Raw genomic sequence first — 18403 nt, 5'->3', positions numbered from 1 at the left:
CTATTCGGTGGGGACTGGCGTGAGATTTTTCTATCTAGCTTTGCGATATGGTGATAATGGTTGGATTAAAACACGTTAATGTATACTTGAGTGGATAAGGAGTTTTCAGATAAAACTATTGAATAACGATCGAACGCCACTATTTCCATTACATGAATCCGTCTTTTTGTTACTTTCGTATTGTCAACAAGAATTGTTGTCCATTATCACGGGACTCATATTATTGTTTCCTCACGTCGCGTCGTCAAGGAGAATTGTTACAGTTGTGAATTGTCGAGGACAGGTGTAGTCATTGAATTACCCACGCACAAGGAAAACGTCACAATTCAAAAATTTCAAATTTGGTTTTCTTGCATTAAAACCCTCGTCATTACCTTCAAAGTCAAACCCGTCAAAAGTTTAGTTACAGTAACATCCATGCGGATGTTGTTGTAACTAGACATTTGAAGTTTTTATACAGTAAACTTATAGTAATGACGAGAGTTTTAATGCAATAAAACCAAATTTGAAAAATTTTGAGTTTTAAAGTTTTTCTTGTGCACGAGCGATGTATTGAAAAACGTTAATTGGAGCCCTCTGCGGAATTTTCGAAATTTCAAGGTTTTTTTTTTAAATTGATGAGACGCCCAGATCAATGTGGTAACAGATCGCATACCGGGAGGAATACCGACGTATCGCAATGGCCGACCTCGAGATGTAAGTTCTTTTTTTATCATTCGACGGCGGGTTATAAATTTTCGGGCGTGAATTCGATCCCTCCCTCACGCTTTCTTCATGGCCATCCAGAGATGGCGGGTGGTTTTCCGAAATACGGACAGCGAAACTTCTGTCGGGTGCAGTACTGGAGGCGTGGATGGGATATGTGGATGGGGTGACGTTTTACGACGGGCGTAAAAAGATCCGCGGTTGTGGGATGAGGTGCTGAAGGGAGGAGGAGGGGGGGGGAGGGGATTGGAGGGAATGAGGAGAATGAAGGAGACCGTCGTGAGAGTGAGGAGCACGCGGAAGGATTTACATTCAGGGAATGAATATTGTATTTCATGACCGTAGTTGTTTGTCTGTTATGATTTCTGTTTTATCATGTTCTTTTCTTTTACTAATAATGCACTTGATTCAAACTTTGCATTACGGACATCGTGATAAAGACACGAAACATGCGCTTATAAGCCCTCTCTAGGTAGATTGGGGCAATACGAAAGCAAAAGAACAAAATGAAATTCAAGAATCCAAATTCTGGAACTTTATCAATTATAAAATTATCATTATTATTGCTCAAACGATTCTTCTTTTATGGTGCAAGAACTAAATGGACGACGCGGAGGATTGAGGACGTGGGAGGATTAGTCGAAAAGATCCGAGGCTCACCGAATGTCCGATATATCCATTCCCTCTCGCGGAAGTTCTCTGGAAAAGCTGCGAGAGACGGCTGCAGGGAATGCCCTGTTTGCCTTCTCCGCCGTCACTTCGGAGTGTCGCTGTTGTCGTCTCTCCCGTTACCAAGAACCGAGAAGTCGGAGCGACTCAAGAATTCGCTGAGCGTTTTTGGGGACGTTTGGAGGCGAAAAGGGTTTCAGGGTTTGTTTCTTTGCATTTGAAGGCGAGCGGAGGGCATTGGAGGCCTTTCTCGACTGAAGGGCTCTCTGCGGGAGTGGAAATGTCTTTTGGCGACTGAGGAGCTTATGTGATGGGATGAGAGGAAAGGAAATAAAAGAGAGAATTTTCTTAGGATATGAAAGAGATGGAGGACTTTCTAGATAATAATTGTAATCAAAGGCTGTATAAATCTGTTCCCTGAGCCACATCATATGAAATGGCAAAAAAATTAAAAATGTTAATGGTACGTAAAAATTTAGGATTAATCGTAGAAAGCAAATCAGACTAAGGTAGAAAGAATTATGCATGTTAAAGTTATCTTTTAGCTTTCATCAACCTTGGCTTTTCATGAGGTTTCTTGCGAAAGTTGCTTCTTCGAAATTGGTAAAATTCCCCTCGTCTCCCTGGCATAAAAAGGACTCACCTCATTTATTCAATTTTAAGCAATTTAATTTTTTTAATGTCTTTAAATGGGAAATAGTGCAAACAATTCATTTTTCAATAAGTTACGGTTAGCCGCGAGGAGTATTCAATTCGTAAGTAAGTATAGGAGCATCAAGTGATGACGTTGAAACTCCGCTTTTACATCTATTTACAGACAAATATAGCACTCATAATAGTTGCTTTAGCCACAAGAATAGAATTCAGCATGTACTGTTTTTTTGGAATTATCGCATTATATCCACATTTTACCATGGATCTCCGAGAGTTATATAATATATCTATATATTTTATATATTTAGATGTTATAAAAATATATAATAATAATGGAGATCTTATATATTATATATTTAGATGAGGTTGTTGTGATATTTACAACATTACAAGTGTTTTTAAAATTAATGTTAACATTAAATTTTTATTCGGTGTTTTCGTACCCCCTTCTTTTTACGTATGGTGTAATTGATTTTTAAAAATACCCTCCTTTTTGATACATATTTTTGCTTTGCAACCACGCAATTTATTCTTCCTTTGGTTTCACCTTACGCATGAACTAATGGAAAAACCCACGCTTTATCCGCCACTCAGGTCATGGAAGTGGTGGTTGCTGGGAGAAGTAGGTCGAGATGGGATCATAGCAGGGATTAGGTAGAGCGATATAAGGAGAAGCTAGGAAGGGTGTTGTTTGCCAAGCTGCCCTGGGGTAGAGTAGGCGAAAAAGATGAATTTTAGACGAGTATTTTTTAATAATCTGGAGAGAGTTGATGTTTTATACTTTGGCCACTGCATTTCTTCGAACGTCAAAGTTTTTAAATTACGAAAAATAGTTTCCTCTGTCAACGTTTTAGTTTTTATTGTAACTATCTTCATAAATTTTCTTTATGAATTTTCTTTCTTCCCTAATATATTAATGGAGCCGAAGGGTCAACTTCTTTTGTCGCCGTTAAACGTTAAATATTTGAAAAAAGCCGTATAATTTATTTGTTTTTGTAACTAACTCACATGCGTTTGTGATTGAGTAAATCAATAGAGGTATCGCTGGGCTTCTGAGGGACTTTTTCAACACCCACTAGTTTTATTCATTCCGTTCAACGGTATCTTCAGTATTTTCAAAAAGAAATTCGACTGCGTTCGATGGGTTTTGATAAATGACTACACTTTAGTTCAAAGAGAAATAAAACGTACTGTACCATTGTTGGACGAAGAGAAATTCTATCGTTTCTCGAACTAGTTAGGGGTAAGTAGATGCGTAGTAAGAGATACCTAGTTCAAGAGTACATTCATTGTTTGCAAGGATAGAGCTCATAGAAGTGAAGATTACGAAAGATCAATAGTCGTTCATGAGCAATTTGAGCCCATGTTTTATTATGAGGAAAAGATAAAAAGAGTCGTTTTAAGTGAGATAAAAGAGAGACCTCAGGAATGAGTCTGTTTGAGAAGTACTTGTGCGCGGTTAAACGACAGTAGGAAGGGGAGAAGGCTTACTCGTCGTCCAAAGTTTGGCGAGAGATAAGAATAATGCCCCCTTGGCTTTTTGTGAGAAGAAAGGAGACATAATAGTCTACTCCCGTGAGAAAGAAATGGTCTGAAGAATGGCCTCAGCAGAGAGAAGGAGAGAGAGAGAGAAAGTTTTGGGGTCTTAGTCAGTGTCCTCGACCATAAGAATAGCGAGGTTTTATTAGCCCTCAGTTGGGAGCAAATCTTTCCTGCACTCGTATTTAAGAGTTCGTCATTTGCTCACTCATACATTTAAATACCTGATGATGAGGTAGATTTTTAACATCACTGCACATCAGCCCTCGATTAGTTCAACACAGCTCTCCAATCCAATCTCCTATCAGCTAATCTTTTCACAACTACGTATTTATTCTCTCTCATATCCTTCTTTACCTGTTCCACATGTATTTCATTCGAGGTCAGAAAAATATGAAATATTTTTAAAAAATAATGGACAGCTATTAAATATTTAACAATTTGTTTCGTCCATATAAATCAGCTGGCCAATTAAAACTGTTAGGTAGAGAAGAAAGTACCAGGTAAAATATCAGGATTCATTTATAATATTTTTATTTTGATTTTGATCATTATATAAGAGAAGCTGCAGCTAAAAAAGTATTTTTATCAGTAACTGTCAAACACCGATGAACCCAATCAATAATTCAATTATTTTTAGTGCTTTCCTTCTAAGTGATTATGTATTCAGGGATTCATAAAAAATACTCATAATATAAATAATTACAAATTTATTAATACTACCAACTTCTACACACCTAAGGTAACGAATTTGAAATAAGTTATTAAGGCCAACTCTAAACAATTGAATTTCTTAAAACTTGCTGATATTTCACGCGAAGCAGAACTTGAATTCAACGGTCTATCCGAAAACTCTCTTCAAGTGGCAGATGAGCTGGGGTTTGAAATATCAAAAAAGAGAACATGCATAGGCAAAGAAACGGTAGCAAAGCGCCCGCAGAAAATCCAGAAGAATATTTCAGGAGATCAATTTCCTGCCTTTTTTGGATCATTTTACTTCAGAGATAGATTTAAGAGAGACAGCAGAGGTCTCCGTGGAGTCCTTCCTCATAAATACCTCATTCCCTCCAACCTATCAAGTTTCACGATTCGTCAACAGCTGCTCCGGGCGTACAGAAAGTATTACACACATGTTAAACGAATCGGGTTGGGAGCCGCTAGAGATTCGGAAGCTGCGCGCTAGGCTTAGATTTGACACGGAGATTATTAGAACTCCACTACATTTCCAGATAGACAAAAACGATAAAATATTATTATTTTTTTAGATAATATTTGAAAAATATGTGTGCTTTGCGCGCGCAACTTCCCCCCTCCAATAACGCTTCCTTCCCTGCTTCCCGTTCGCGGCACTGACAGCGAGTCCCACGGAAATACCGTAATACAAACCCCTCAGTAAAAAACTCAGACAAGTGATAAGTGTAACCATACCCAAACATTGTAATATGATATTTTTTTCGATGAATGAATTGGGGGATCGACTACCCAGAAACACCTGCGGACGTATCGGGTTTTGCTACGGAACTAGAGACTGTGGGAAGAGTGGGCCATGTATAAAAAGGAATGTCATGTGATCCGTAGTATAGTTCCTCAAAGTATACTGTTACATACGCGGTCGTACTTGCGGTTGCCATCATGGTCTCATCTCACGAGGGAGATTCACACGAACTCGTCTTCGTATTAGGCCTAAGCGTGGGACAGGAGAGAGAGAGAGAGAAGAGACGAGACCCCGATGCTCGGGGTCCCCCACAGCGTCCTCTGGATGGCAGTTCCCTACACTACTCCCCCATAAGGTTATGGGGTTTATGAACTATGTAGTGTATTATCGACAATCCAGAGGACTTTGGGGGCCCCCTGAGCTCGGGACCCTCGGCGATTGCCGACCAGCCGACCTGGCCAGACCGCCCCTAGTTATGAGATCCTTTTACCAAGAGTCGTTGTTCGTTGGTATTCCCTTCGAGTACTGAAAGCTCTAAAAAATGCCATTAAATGGCCATTTCAGCAATTCTATGATTCCTTCATAATGATCTGAATGTGTCTGTGTGGAATTTAACAACGTTTATTTTTTAATATATCAATTCTATTACAGTTTAAGGTCTAATTAAAATTGCATGTCGTCATTCAGTGATGGGATGTGGATTTTTTTACAACTTAATTGCTTTCAAAGTATACCAAGTTGCATTGCATGAAAAAAAATTGCCGATGTAAGTAATAATAAAGCGGAACAATCAGTTATTGCGTGTGAAAATACATCACATCTTCTCTCCATATTCAAGTGTTTATCATCGTCTAATATTCCTTTCATTCTTGGCACTTTGAATCTCATTTTGCGGTTCACATTCCCTCTTCTGCTGTTTAGTGAATGGTATTTTGAAGTCAATTTCGTACTACGTTCTTCTTTCTTCAATATTTTTTCCGAATTCCAATTTTAAACTTTTCTTCTATATCGCAAGGAAAAGTTTCTGCCTGAGTCAACTTGTCGTACAATCTCCATTTTGGAAGGGTTAATTAAAAAGCTTGGTTATTAAGCTGTCTGATGCCGTTCATTCCGCTGAGAGCAGTTTATAGCTTTATTAATTTTTTCATACTCAAGGAAAAGTGGAAATAATTAAACCAAATTTTTCTTATATTCGGGTCCTCTATTATCCAACAAATCATATGCAAAAAATTAGCTTCGCTAAAATTAGCTCTTGGGGCGATGTGTCTAAGATATAGATGGGGAATAAGGCCAAATTGCACCCTTATTAGATAGAATTCATATAAAAAGATGATTCTAAAGAAATCCACTTTTTAAATGCATAAGGCCGTTAAATAAGATTTATGAATGGAAGGGGGCTATAAATTATTGTGCGTTTGGAACTCAAACAGGCTTTTTTCAATTTATTAGAAAAAATAGTAAAAAACTTACGGTTTCAGTGTTTGATTAGTGAAATGTCTCTATTACGGAAAAAATACAAACTTAGCGAATTACCGTAAGGAAGAAAATTTATTGCGACCTGGTGTTCAACATGTTGTGTTATCATCACTTATTTCGCAAAGTTATCAGTGTTATCATCAGACTTAGTGATCACACTATATCGATGGCTTAGTTCTAACAACACGTAAGTATTTCAAAATCTGGCTGGTTTGAGACAGATATTTTAAACAAAGTGTAATAACATTTAAAAAATATAATTCAAGCAAAAAACAACTATTTGTTTGCAAATGTATGCTTCTTTTTCATTTTTTGAACTTTTGGTTTTTAATTTCAGAGTATAATTAAAAATATAAATAATTTATTTTGCTCTCCTGAAAAGTTGCTATTTTTTAGATACGTGTTGTTAGAACTTAGCCATCGATATGTTTATTTTCAGGCTGCAATAAACTTTCTTGTCTAGTGAAATTAGCAACACTTGTTTTTTATTCAAGCATTATAAAATAATGATTTTCTAGTCGTAAATCGTTGTGGTCGCTGTTGCACGATTAGGTATCCAGAACCATGGGTGGCTGCATCTGGACTGTGAGCATCTCCTATTTGATTCCCATTCAGCAAACGATTTGGAAGCGGGTGTTCTGTATTTCGTCCTCGGGCTCCCAGCTCACGGCGATGGAGTCGATTGTACGTGGGTAAGGGGTGGAATTGGGAAGTCAAGGGCGAGATGAATGGAGAGGAGGATGATCGTTTTTTTTTAAGAATACGACGCAATTGGAGAGGGATGACGTGGAATCAACAATCCAAGTATGAATTAATTCGTTAAACCGGACGGTTTTATGCTGGAAGCAGTGCGGTGACAGTTGGTTGATCCTGGGGATCAGAGGTCGCTGACCTTCGAACACCAGGAGTCTCCAATTTATTTGCCCACGAGCGCCACATTCCAAGTTCCGAATCGCTCCACGGGCCGGATAGCAAATTTGCCGATGACTGAAGTATTCGATACCAACGTCTACTGAGGAATCCGGTGGCGTATTTCTTATTTACGAACAGTTGAAGGCGACTTTGACGTGCTGTACAGCGCTGCAATGCTCCTAGCGGTGTCTCACAGAGTTAGACGAGCGAGAATCGCGCGTTACTTGAAACCGAGTGCACGGGCCGGATGAAAAGCCCTCCGCGGTCCGTATTTTGGGGACCCCTGGCCAAGAACATAAATATTGAAAGGGCGCGGTGTTTCAGGGAGGGGAACTCTCCCTCTACCCCGACTCTATTTATTTATTTAATAAATAGCTCACACACAGCTTACTTGTCAGTTTTGCACGGTGACATTATAAAAAAATAACATAAAAAATACAAATACATCATAACATAGTAAATTTAAATAAATTACAATGCGGTAGTTAATGATGAATTAAATTAATGGCATTAAAGTTAAGACTTTCCATTCAGATGGGAAAGAGCTGGTATAGGAGTAGGAAGTGAGAACGGATCAATGTGGTCGGGAAGGGAATTGATGAGGCAACGGAGGCGGAAGAGGATGGAGCGTTTGGTCAGTTTGGAAATTCTAGGAATATGGAGCAGCGAATGATTTACGAATGGGTCTGCATGGAACTTTAAAGTTTAAATTGGAGATGAGTTCGGATCGGTCGATGGCAGAATTGAGAATGCTGTGTATTAGTTTAAAACGGTTTTGAGAATAAGATTTGGGATATTAGGTATGGACAGTGCAGGAAAAACAGTATCAGCTGTATTTTGAAAATGTAGAACTCCGAACGTAATGATTTTAATGGAAACATTTGCAGCACTTTTTAGAACCAAAATAGCTGATCTAAATTTGATTTGAATTTGTGAATACTTCATGAATGTGGGTATTCTGAGGTGAGATATGGCCTACCCAAATCAACCTTTGGGTTGAATTACCGAATAAGTAAAATGGTTTTCCCCATTTCGGCGATTTAAAAAAATTGCAAAGCTTATAATTAAAGGGTCATCTTAGCCACTTGCCACTTTTGAGTAATTTTACACGTTTTGTTCAGGACTTACCCCAATTAAAACTACTTTAATCTCACGTGGAACTCCAAATTAAAAATATTAAGGTTAATTAATCTCATTGAGCTAGATTTTAGAATTTAAACATGAAGAAGACGGTGAGAAAATCTATTATTTTTAAGTATAATAAACACCTATTGGTTTAATGTAGGGATATACGGTGAATATATTACGAGAACGTGATCCTTAAATGGTATTTTTTGAAGCCGAGTAGCAAAGAAGGTCGCTATTGGAGTGCGAGAACCTAATATTGAATTCACGAAGCATTGCAGCGAAAATTGTGCGTGCATAATTTATTTACCCTCAGTTTCCCTTCTCGTAAGTTATGGCGAGAGCAGCGTCAAGTGGTTGGTGGTGATATTTCACAGTGGGATTGTGGAGGAATGAGAAGGTCGATCGGAGGGGAATACGGTGAGGATTCAACCGGAAAAAGGCAATCGGGAGAGGCAAATGGGGAGGGGGAGAGGGGTGCTTGAAATACGGCCGAGTCCCGTAATATCGCGTATACATCATGGCCGCCGTGCGCACCACCCTCCTCTCATACTCTCTTCCGTATCATCTCTGGCGTGCTGTTTCTCTTACTCGCCATAGAATCCTCTCCGTCCTTGCGAAAAAATCTCCCATTACTGCGTTGATTGTTGCCACTGAGTGTAAGTCTTTAAGAATAGGGTAGTTTCCTTCATCAAACAAAACGAAAGGCATTGATTGCGATTCGTGACCCATCATTAGTGTATTCGTAATATACAAATTATTTGGTTTAAGAAATCACAGTTTAGACGAATGATAATGGTCAATTTTAACTGCATTTGAAAAAGGCCTGATATTGGCGCCCATGCGATGCCACTCCACGTGACGTCACAGGGACCTAGTTTCTATACGAGTAGTTAGGAGTTTTACATCGTCTGATATTACCAATACATGCATGAGGCACAGAGCGCAGGGAAACATCTCTTAATAATCATCTATTAAAACTGCCTAAAGTCGGAAAGTTACCTTCGTTTGATAAGGTATTAATAATCCTTATTTAAGCCAAGCGCTAACTGCTAGCAGGGTACTCAGCTACCTGCCGGGATCCTACGTCGTATCAGCGCTCAAAGCCTCGCCCCAAGGTCACCTCACACGGCGACAGTGGGAACCAGAATGACGTAACACGGGCTTTTCCCATCATTCATACTTAACCGTCGCATTTTCGCGCGCTTGAAAATGTTCACTTTTCATTTAATCGCTAAAAATATATGTCGTCATTTAAAAATCTTTAAGCGTGAAATAAGTACTCCAGGAGCAATTATCTTACGATTTAGGCAATAAAAAATAATAGGAAACCACCCTATTAAATGCAAAATGTTTTGACCAATGTTTCGGTATATTTTATAGCTTTTTCAGGGTGATGAATGAATATGATTACATTAATTTGATACATAAAAGTATCAATGGTCATTAAAATGTTTAATAGTACACATACAGTATAAGAGAAAAATAGAAATATAGTAAAAGAAATTCAATTGTTAATTAATGAAAAAGAAGAAATAAGAATTTTGAAATACCTGTTTTTTTTGCAATGAATATGATTTGTTTATTTATTGCAACTACTACGTTTGAAGAAATTCATTTCAATTCTTTTTATTCCATTTTGTGATTTCATTATTTTTCTAAATGCTGAGAATCTTTTTTTTTTTAGAATAGATATTCTGATAAATTCACAGTTTTATGAATAGGCGTTCATGAGCTAGAGCTAGAAACACCTACTTATGAGTGAATTGGTGGAAAATTCTTTATCTCATTTTGTTTACCCGCATGCGCGAAATATATCCATCAAAAGTGATTAATTCATTGGAAAATATGATATTTGTTTTACTGCTGGTCTCCCTTTAGCATTGCTTCTGATTTGGAATGTATTGGCATTTATTTTGAAAAATTCTTACTGTAAAGATAGATTTTGAGAATAAAACACTAACACTAAACTTCGTGATACCTTTTCTCCACCTTTTTTGTGACTTCTTTAAAAACTAATGCAAGGAAAACATTTTTTTTTCAGATCCCAATATTAAGTGTCGATGGCTGTACCGCTTCGTCTGAAGGTATGTGAGCATAGCTCCTTATTTATTGATATTTCATCGCTTCTACTGTGTAGACTGGTAAACCCTTTTGACCGATTTTGTATGCACATGGTATTAGTATTTAGATACGATCTTTCATGAAATCTGCCGCTCCGAAAAATTTATCTGAACGAGCGTGCTGCGCCCGCTCCCAGCGGGCTTCCCCCGCTCTTTTCAATGCAGGTCCACGGAGGGATAGGCGCGTTTATAATTTTAAAATGTAGAAAAAAGGGTAAAAGTTATTTAAAGAATGCGAGATATTGTTGCAAATGAACAAATGATTCAGTTTGTGTACCGTTAACGTCAGGAATATTTACTGGTTTTTGTTTTTTTTGTATTTTTTTAATTATTTAAAAACCAATTTTAGGAAACAATAGCAATATTTAGGTGGTAAGATACGCCGTCACATGTTGTCTGCTAAATTCTGTGCATTTTTGTACCTCATTTGTAGAGTTTGGTTGCGTATAAGTTGAGAAAAAGTTATCTATACAGTAGAAATAATATAGAAGATAGATTGCTTGACCTCAAATATCATACAAAACTTAACATGTAATTTTAAATGTTACTGAATGCCCTGACTAATTTACTTTTTATAATAGTACCCGGAGAAGTTTGAAAGCAGTTGATGGCGTAGAAGCAAGCTTAAGGAGGGTATAACTTTTTAAAAAATAATTTAAAAACAACGTAGGAGCATGAAAATATTTAAAAGAAAGATTTTTAAATTATATATGGAAATAATAATGTTTATTCATATTTAAACAGGAGAAATTAAAAGTGCTTACTAGGACAACTTGAATTGATGTATAGGTTCAAAAATATTTCTTTCTGAAGTTTATTTATAAATTAGAAGTAAAAACTGTTGAGTAGGTGGCATTATGTTGCCAGAGGGGTACGTTTTGATCTTAGGAAATATGTCCGCGTGTAAATTTGCGTATACTACCGCAACGTAATCTGTTGTTATAGGGAGATCAGATACAAAGAAATAGTTTGAATTGACTGGTACATTAATTGTAACTTCACTGCATCTTTTTACAGGGACGAATTTATTATTGCCCGATTTAATTCCACGTCGAACATCAGGAAAGATTTTCCGATAGTGGAATTGTTTCTCAAATTTTTAATGTTTCCGATTTTGATAGAGATTGTGAAATAAAGATACTCTATTTTACTGTTTCTCGAATTGTTGAGTTCTTCATGGGCTATTTAAAAAATCGACAAAGGCCTTTACCCTTCCTCAGATCAGTCGATGATGTCACCGACTCCTTCTCGGCAACTCTTCGGCCTCGCGCACTTCGTGTCTCACTTACTTCGCCGTTGTTTACATTATTGTAAGCGATTCATTTCCTCTACGAATGTAATGATAGAAAAATTGATTTTTGTTTGAAGTTGAAGTTGAAAAATCGAGTTTTGATCCAAACTCTATTTTTCAACTTCAATATTGATCATGTCGTTTGAACTCGGCAGCGTCACTAGCGGCCTATCGTAACGTCATCCGTTCCATGCAAAATACTTTCTTCTAAGGCTGATAAAATTGAAAAGGGACGCCTCGATCATCAAGAGATGATTGAAATCAGCTGATCTTTCCAATTAGATTTAGGTGGATAGCCGAATAGGTGGATAAGTGGTGATCCCAAAAATTTGATTGCCTAAATTTGTAAATTTTTGATACCAGCAAGTCAAAGATGTATTATAGGTAGATTTTTTCCACTACTCAAAAGTGTATTTTTAGTGTTTTTCGAATGAATAGTGAAAATGTTTTTGTGCAAACAGTTTTTTTTAAGAACCGTCAATTTTTTTCGATTAATCGATCTTTGGTTCAATGTGTGATGAAAATTCGAGCTATTCATTTCGATTCAAAATCGATTGCTCGAAAACCTGATTTCGACCGTCATTTTTCCATCACTATATGAGTGTTCCCCACTGAACGAGTCGATCAGTCGGAACTCTGATGACGTCGCCAACTCATAAAAAATGGGCGGCTGTATTCCGGCTTTCTCATTTTAAACTGAAGATAGAATGCCCGAATGGTTGAGATTTATTTTCCCTGTCACTTGAATTTCCCTCCCACACATCGAATTAATTTAATGAATGTAATATATCGTTTCAGAGTGAAGCATCTCATTCATTTATTCGTCCTCCGCGTGTGGTTCCATCCATTCTTCAGGATGAAGTGTTAAGAACTTGTGAATGTTTATTTTCTCGCTATTTGGCGCCTCATCCGTCGTATTCGTTGTATTTGTGCGCCATATTTATTCGCGATGATTTTCATCCGCTATTATGTTTTATTTTTTTACGCCATCTTGGGTCATTTCTGGCTACAGCCATTGTTTATTGCTTCCGTCCGTTTCCAACCACACACGCTGAACACCCCAGCAACACTGGTTGACCTTATTGAACATCATTCATCGCGTGCATTTAAAAAAAAGTTGTAACTCAAAATTGTACTCTCTAGTAATGAAATATATACAGATAGCTGATAAGTTGACCACCTTTCTCATTTTCATCATTTAGTTAGAAATGAGTGAAGTGCTCAACTGGATTACATTTATGAAAACGGTATTGAGTTTTCCAGATTGATCGATTTCGTCTGGATGTATATATACTTCTTCCTTTTCTGTTATGTGTTATTTAAAAAAATGAACACCACTTTTTCTTGACCACTATAAAAATTCAGAGTTGCCCCAGGCACTTTCAGCAATGACATCAATTTCCTACCATGAAAAATCTAAGCATTTATGCGATTTAACGGGACTTGTTTATCTATTTCCTGCAGTTTCTGTTTTTGTCGAAATAGGATGCTATAGACCTTCAATCCTTGCCCGCCCTCGATTCTCACAGTTAGTTTTTTTTTCCTAAGCGCTCGTGAAATGACTACGGGGTGTATTCCGGTTACTGCGCCCGACATCTAAGTATGCCACCAATCGTCCCTGCGCCGCGTTACTGTGACGTTATTTTATTACTCACTATTTACCTTATTATTCTGTTTTGCTTTTATGACTATCGTTGCTATGGGATACATTTCCTCCTTTTTTCAACGAATCGATGACTGATCGTTGACCTCAGAGTAATATTTTTTGACAAAAACTTGGTTAAAATTAGTCTTTCATCTAGTATACTGCTAACTAAATGAAACCAATGGATGTGTTAAATTACGAAAAATATTTTGGGAGGATAGGTAAAAAAACTCAATAATCTACATCTAAAATTTCATAACTATTCATTTAGGTGAGCATAACTCATTGTTGGTAATTTTTTGTAGTAATGGGTCTCAGTGTGACTAGTACCAGATAAAATATTATTGAAATTAAATAAATAAAATTAATGATTCTGGAACATATTGCATTATTGAATAGTTAAGCTAATTGTCGAGTATCATCAGTCAAACTTTCCTTCGGAAATCAGCTCTTAATTACGTCTTCTTTTCAAATTTCAACCCATTCTTTATTGAAATATTTTACCGATATATAAATTCAGTATCATGTTGAGGAGTGTAAGTAAGCGGAGTTGGAAAATAATAACGTAAATCTCTCATAATATGTTAAGCATAGGGATGAATTCTAGTGATTTTATCTTTATTTTGTTTTCATGAATTCTTGGGAATCAATTTTAAACCGTCAGAGGTCAAAGCAGGTCGTAGATGTCATTGGCGTGGACTCCAGCACACGATGCAAAAATATAACGCTAAGCAATAACGTCTGGGCGTCTATTCCGCCGTTGAGTTTTTGCTGTTGGCGCACGTTTCGATTGTAGAAATGTAATTTTATATTTATTTCTCCAACCAAAAACCGAAAACCGTAGGTATTGGTACGCCTTGTATATAAATCGCTAACTGCAGAAAGGCACTATGTCAAATTCGACGATTCTTCGTTTTTTTTGTTTGTTGTTGCTAGGTGCAAGACACAACATTTTCGGGTGAATCCATCCCAAATCACTCAAGCAATGTTGCTCAAAATTTTTAACTATCCTGATTTTTTTATCGTTGGTTCTCTACTAGTAGACGATCACAAAACTCTATTTGAAAAACATTTACAAGCAAATCTTTTTTTGGCAGCCATTTTTACTTGGGCGGCTGAACAAATTTAGATGAAGAACGTGGATTGCATAAAGTTTAATTTCTAAGCTATTTCAGAAGATATCAGAATAATTAAAAAACCAGTGTGGTCAGCATATGTATAGCTTTAGGAAAATACTTTTTTAAATTTTCTATGACGTTTCCTTTTTGTAGGTCATGTCCGCGCGGAGTTATTAGCGTGATAACGCCTTCAATACTGTGTAGTCCAGGACTAGTTCCCTTTCTGCGGTAAACAGCTGGCTGCTAGCCGTGCCAGACGCGTGAATTAACATCGAGTTCACCCGAATGCATCCTGTATCCCTTGTAATTCTGTCCAAGACACCTATTACCTCAAGCAGCTCACTATTAACTTCTTTCGTGTGCATAATATTTCAACGAAGGAATGAACAACTTTCATCTAGCATGAAGGTGTTAGCGGTAAGGGGTCTTAAAAAGTGTGTAAAATGTTGAAATGGTACATAAAAAACAAAATCAGATAGATAAAAGGACTTTTTCCATATCAGAATACAGAGAAATAACTTTTTCAACCGAGAAGCACCACACGGTGCAGTGTAACGTCGCCGGATTGGCAATGGATTATTCCATACTAAGGGACGAGGAAGAGTCAATCGGGACTCCTACCAAAATAGCCTTTTCCACGGTACTTCCAATTAACTTAAAGAATGGAATATCTCGAAAGAACAAAAGGAATATATACAAGGATAAAAATTAAACTTTTGGGACCTGATTTTTTCGTGGCGATCAACAATAGCATCCAAAGAATATGAAGACTTAAATAATGTAGTCAAACAATTTTTTCTTCATTCAAATAAATTTTCATTCAAATTAACCTTGAGTCTCATATTCCTCGCTCGCGATACTTTACAAAACCGCATTACCTTAGTCTTCTTGTGATTAATCCTCATCCCATGCTCCTCGCAACGCTCGTCTAACGCATCCACTAGAGCCTTCAGTCCCCTCGCTGACTGCCTAATCAGCGCCTGATCATCGGCGAACCTTACCGATTTAAACATCATTCCTCCCACTTTCACTCCAGCTTCCAACTCGTCCCACGCTTCTCTTACCGTCTCTTCAGCGTATAGGTACGTTAAAAAGCAGCGGCGTGGATATAATAAATAAAAGGAAGGGTAACTGGCTGGGAAATGTGATGAGAGGTAATGGCATATTGAAGGTAGCCTTGGAGGGAAAGGTGGGAGGGGTAAGAAGAAGGGGAAAGAGAAGGTTGATTGACAGTTTGAAGATGGGAAAGTACAGAGACTTCAAAGAGATGGTCGGAGACAGGGGGGAGTGGAGACGGATTTGGCGCGAGGGTCCTGCCGAAGAATAGAACACCACATGATGACGATTTTTCTGCAGTTAGTGGTTCATATATTTGATACCCTTTAATGCATTTCATCGCTCTAAGTACAGTTTTAATTTTTCAAACCATTAAAAAAAATTAAATAAATATAATCAGAGGAGAGCATATGATAGCAGTGTTCAATTATCCTGCTTTTTATGATGAACATGCTTAGTTGAATTGTGATGTGTAGTGAGATATTGATATCCCACTCAGCTGTATTGCCTTCCAGTATCAGTGAAAAAGTCTCTCCGTTTATATTGGTGAAATAGGTCGCTTTTTGTTATAAAAAATGACCCAAATGCTTCTGGCACTGTAGAATTTCATTTTATTGGCCATTTTGAAACTATTTCTACATTGCATTTTTGTGGAATTAGTAATTTGCGGAAAGAGAAGTCATGAGACGTAATAAAATTCCTCCTAAGCTGTTTCAGAGGAAATACACTCTGAATAAGGTCGTCAAATATTCTACATTCTATAGCAAAATTCAGTCGCCAATGTATCACAACCGATCCTTCGATTTTAAGAATAAGGGCATTAAAGCTAAGCTCATTCATTTCTATGTTACCTAATAGCACATAGACTATTTTAATTTGCTCATTTAAGCTCATTTAATACATAATTAAATGTGCTTATAGCTGAAAACACAGTGTATGATTTGCTTTCCGCATCGACGCATTTGCGGCCATGTAGAAAGCTACATATCAACAAAGCTACATAAAGCTAGGTATCAACATTTCCTATGTATGTGGTATGCCTAAAGAATTTCAAAATTCTTTTTTTTTAAGTGGAACTTAACGAGTTTTAATTTGGTGTACTTGCTTTGAAAATCGAATGAGCAATCTTGGAGATATAAATGTTCAAACTTGGGTGACTTAATTTAGCTTCGGAGAGTAGAATGTCTCGGTGCGTAGTCTTTAACTGAGTTGACCTCATCTCTGCTGCAATGCTTAGAGATTTCAGGATAGAGTTTGAGTTTATTAGCCGTTGCGCGTGATGGGTTCACTTTGATCTTTGTCCATGGTGGATCCCTGCAATACTCTGGAGACCTAAGATTTAGAAGGCTTTGCTTGTCTGCCGTGTCCATTATTTTTTTGCCAGGGCCATTAGAAGAGATCTGCGCCTCAAAAGTACTGTAGATTACTTATTCAAAATGTATAAGGCTTATCTGTGTCTCAATATATCCTTTGAGATATTTAATTCTAAGCATTTGTTCAATTTTTACGATCCAGAAAAACCTTTGGTCCGTTGGAGAATAAGAGGTAGTTCAGAATAATATTAGAGAAACTACGGAGAAAATTCTGGGAATTTGGTCCAATTAAGCAATTAGAAGAAAACAGCATTAAATCCTGCCGCTGTAATAATAGTGTTTATAAACCGGGAATTCCTTGAATGCGGAAAAAATCCATCAATCAGATTTGAGTTCCATCGGACCGGGACAGAACTGAGAACTTTACTTTCTAATCGGAAATTTCTCACCGTTTTTACACAGTCCTACATTCGTTCGTTTATACGTTCAAATATACGTTTATACGCATACATACAAGTGCTTATTGAAACACTTCGAACAGAGGCAAAGAACTACACAACTGTGACGCGAGAGGAACTATTTCGGTTATGCGGTTTCTACTTGTGGCGACTCTATATTATATAGGTTAGTTATTTGGTTTTGATGTATTACGATTTTAAGACTTTGGCTTTAAGCTCATTTTTTGATTACTTTTCCACTTTTAATTGCAATTAAAAAGAAATGGGAAAAACTCTTCACAAAAATCAAATGTACCGTCCCAATTTTTAAACTCCTATCTCTTATATTCCTTTCCTCGCTCTCAACTCTGTCTTGCGACACGAACAACCCTTTTGAGGTCTTGTCAGGATATTACATTTTCTCTTCAGGATGTTTTTGGAGTTTTGACTACATGCGAGCCCTTTCTCTCCACTTCAGTCCACTCCCCTGCTATCAGTTGCGCTTCTGCCTCTTCATTAAAAACAGGCTGATAAACTAGACCGACCTCTTCCTGCCACTTACCCAATGAAGCGCTCCTGTCCCTTACATTGGTGCTATAAATGGGGGCATTCTAGATAGTCTTTCCCTTAACCTTATAACTCTCGTATCGTGTCTTCTTTTTATGAAAGAGTGCTAGTGGTCGTAAATTATTCTTCCTCGATGTCATGATTCTCTTCGCAATATTCCGAAATCAAGTTCTCATAAAATGATCAATCACTCATGTCGATCGACTGAAGTGCTTCTTCTCAGTTTTCGAAGGTTGATTTGGCCTTGATGATGATCGTCGAGCTCATCGTAGACCAACAATAAGCCTTGGGCTTAAGAATTTCACGTATTCAGGGGACCTGCTCCTTTTATTGATAAT

General features: G+C 37.4%; 1 long non-coding RNA gene across 1 annotated transcript in view; it reads left to right on the top strand.

Annotated features, from left to right (window-relative positions):
* LOC124155326 overlaps positions 1–18403 on the top strand; it is a 390208-nt gene that overhangs the window by 53420 nt on the left and 318385 nt on the right. The window contains exon 2 of the long non-coding RNA XR_006864171.1: positions 10560–10602. This is a non-coding gene — a long non-coding RNA (uncharacterized LOC124155326). The remainder of the gene's footprint in view (positions 1–10559; positions 10603–18403) is intronic.

Source organism: Ischnura elegans, chromosome 1 (genome assembly GCF_921293095.1).
Source record: "Ischnura elegans chromosome 1, ioIscEleg1.1, whole genome shotgun sequence".
Taxonomy (NCBI): Eukaryota; Metazoa; Arthropoda; class Insecta; order Odonata; family Coenagrionidae; genus Ischnura; species Ischnura elegans.
Note: the sequence above shows the minus strand (reverse complement) of the source record. Positions and strands in the feature narration are given on the sequence as shown.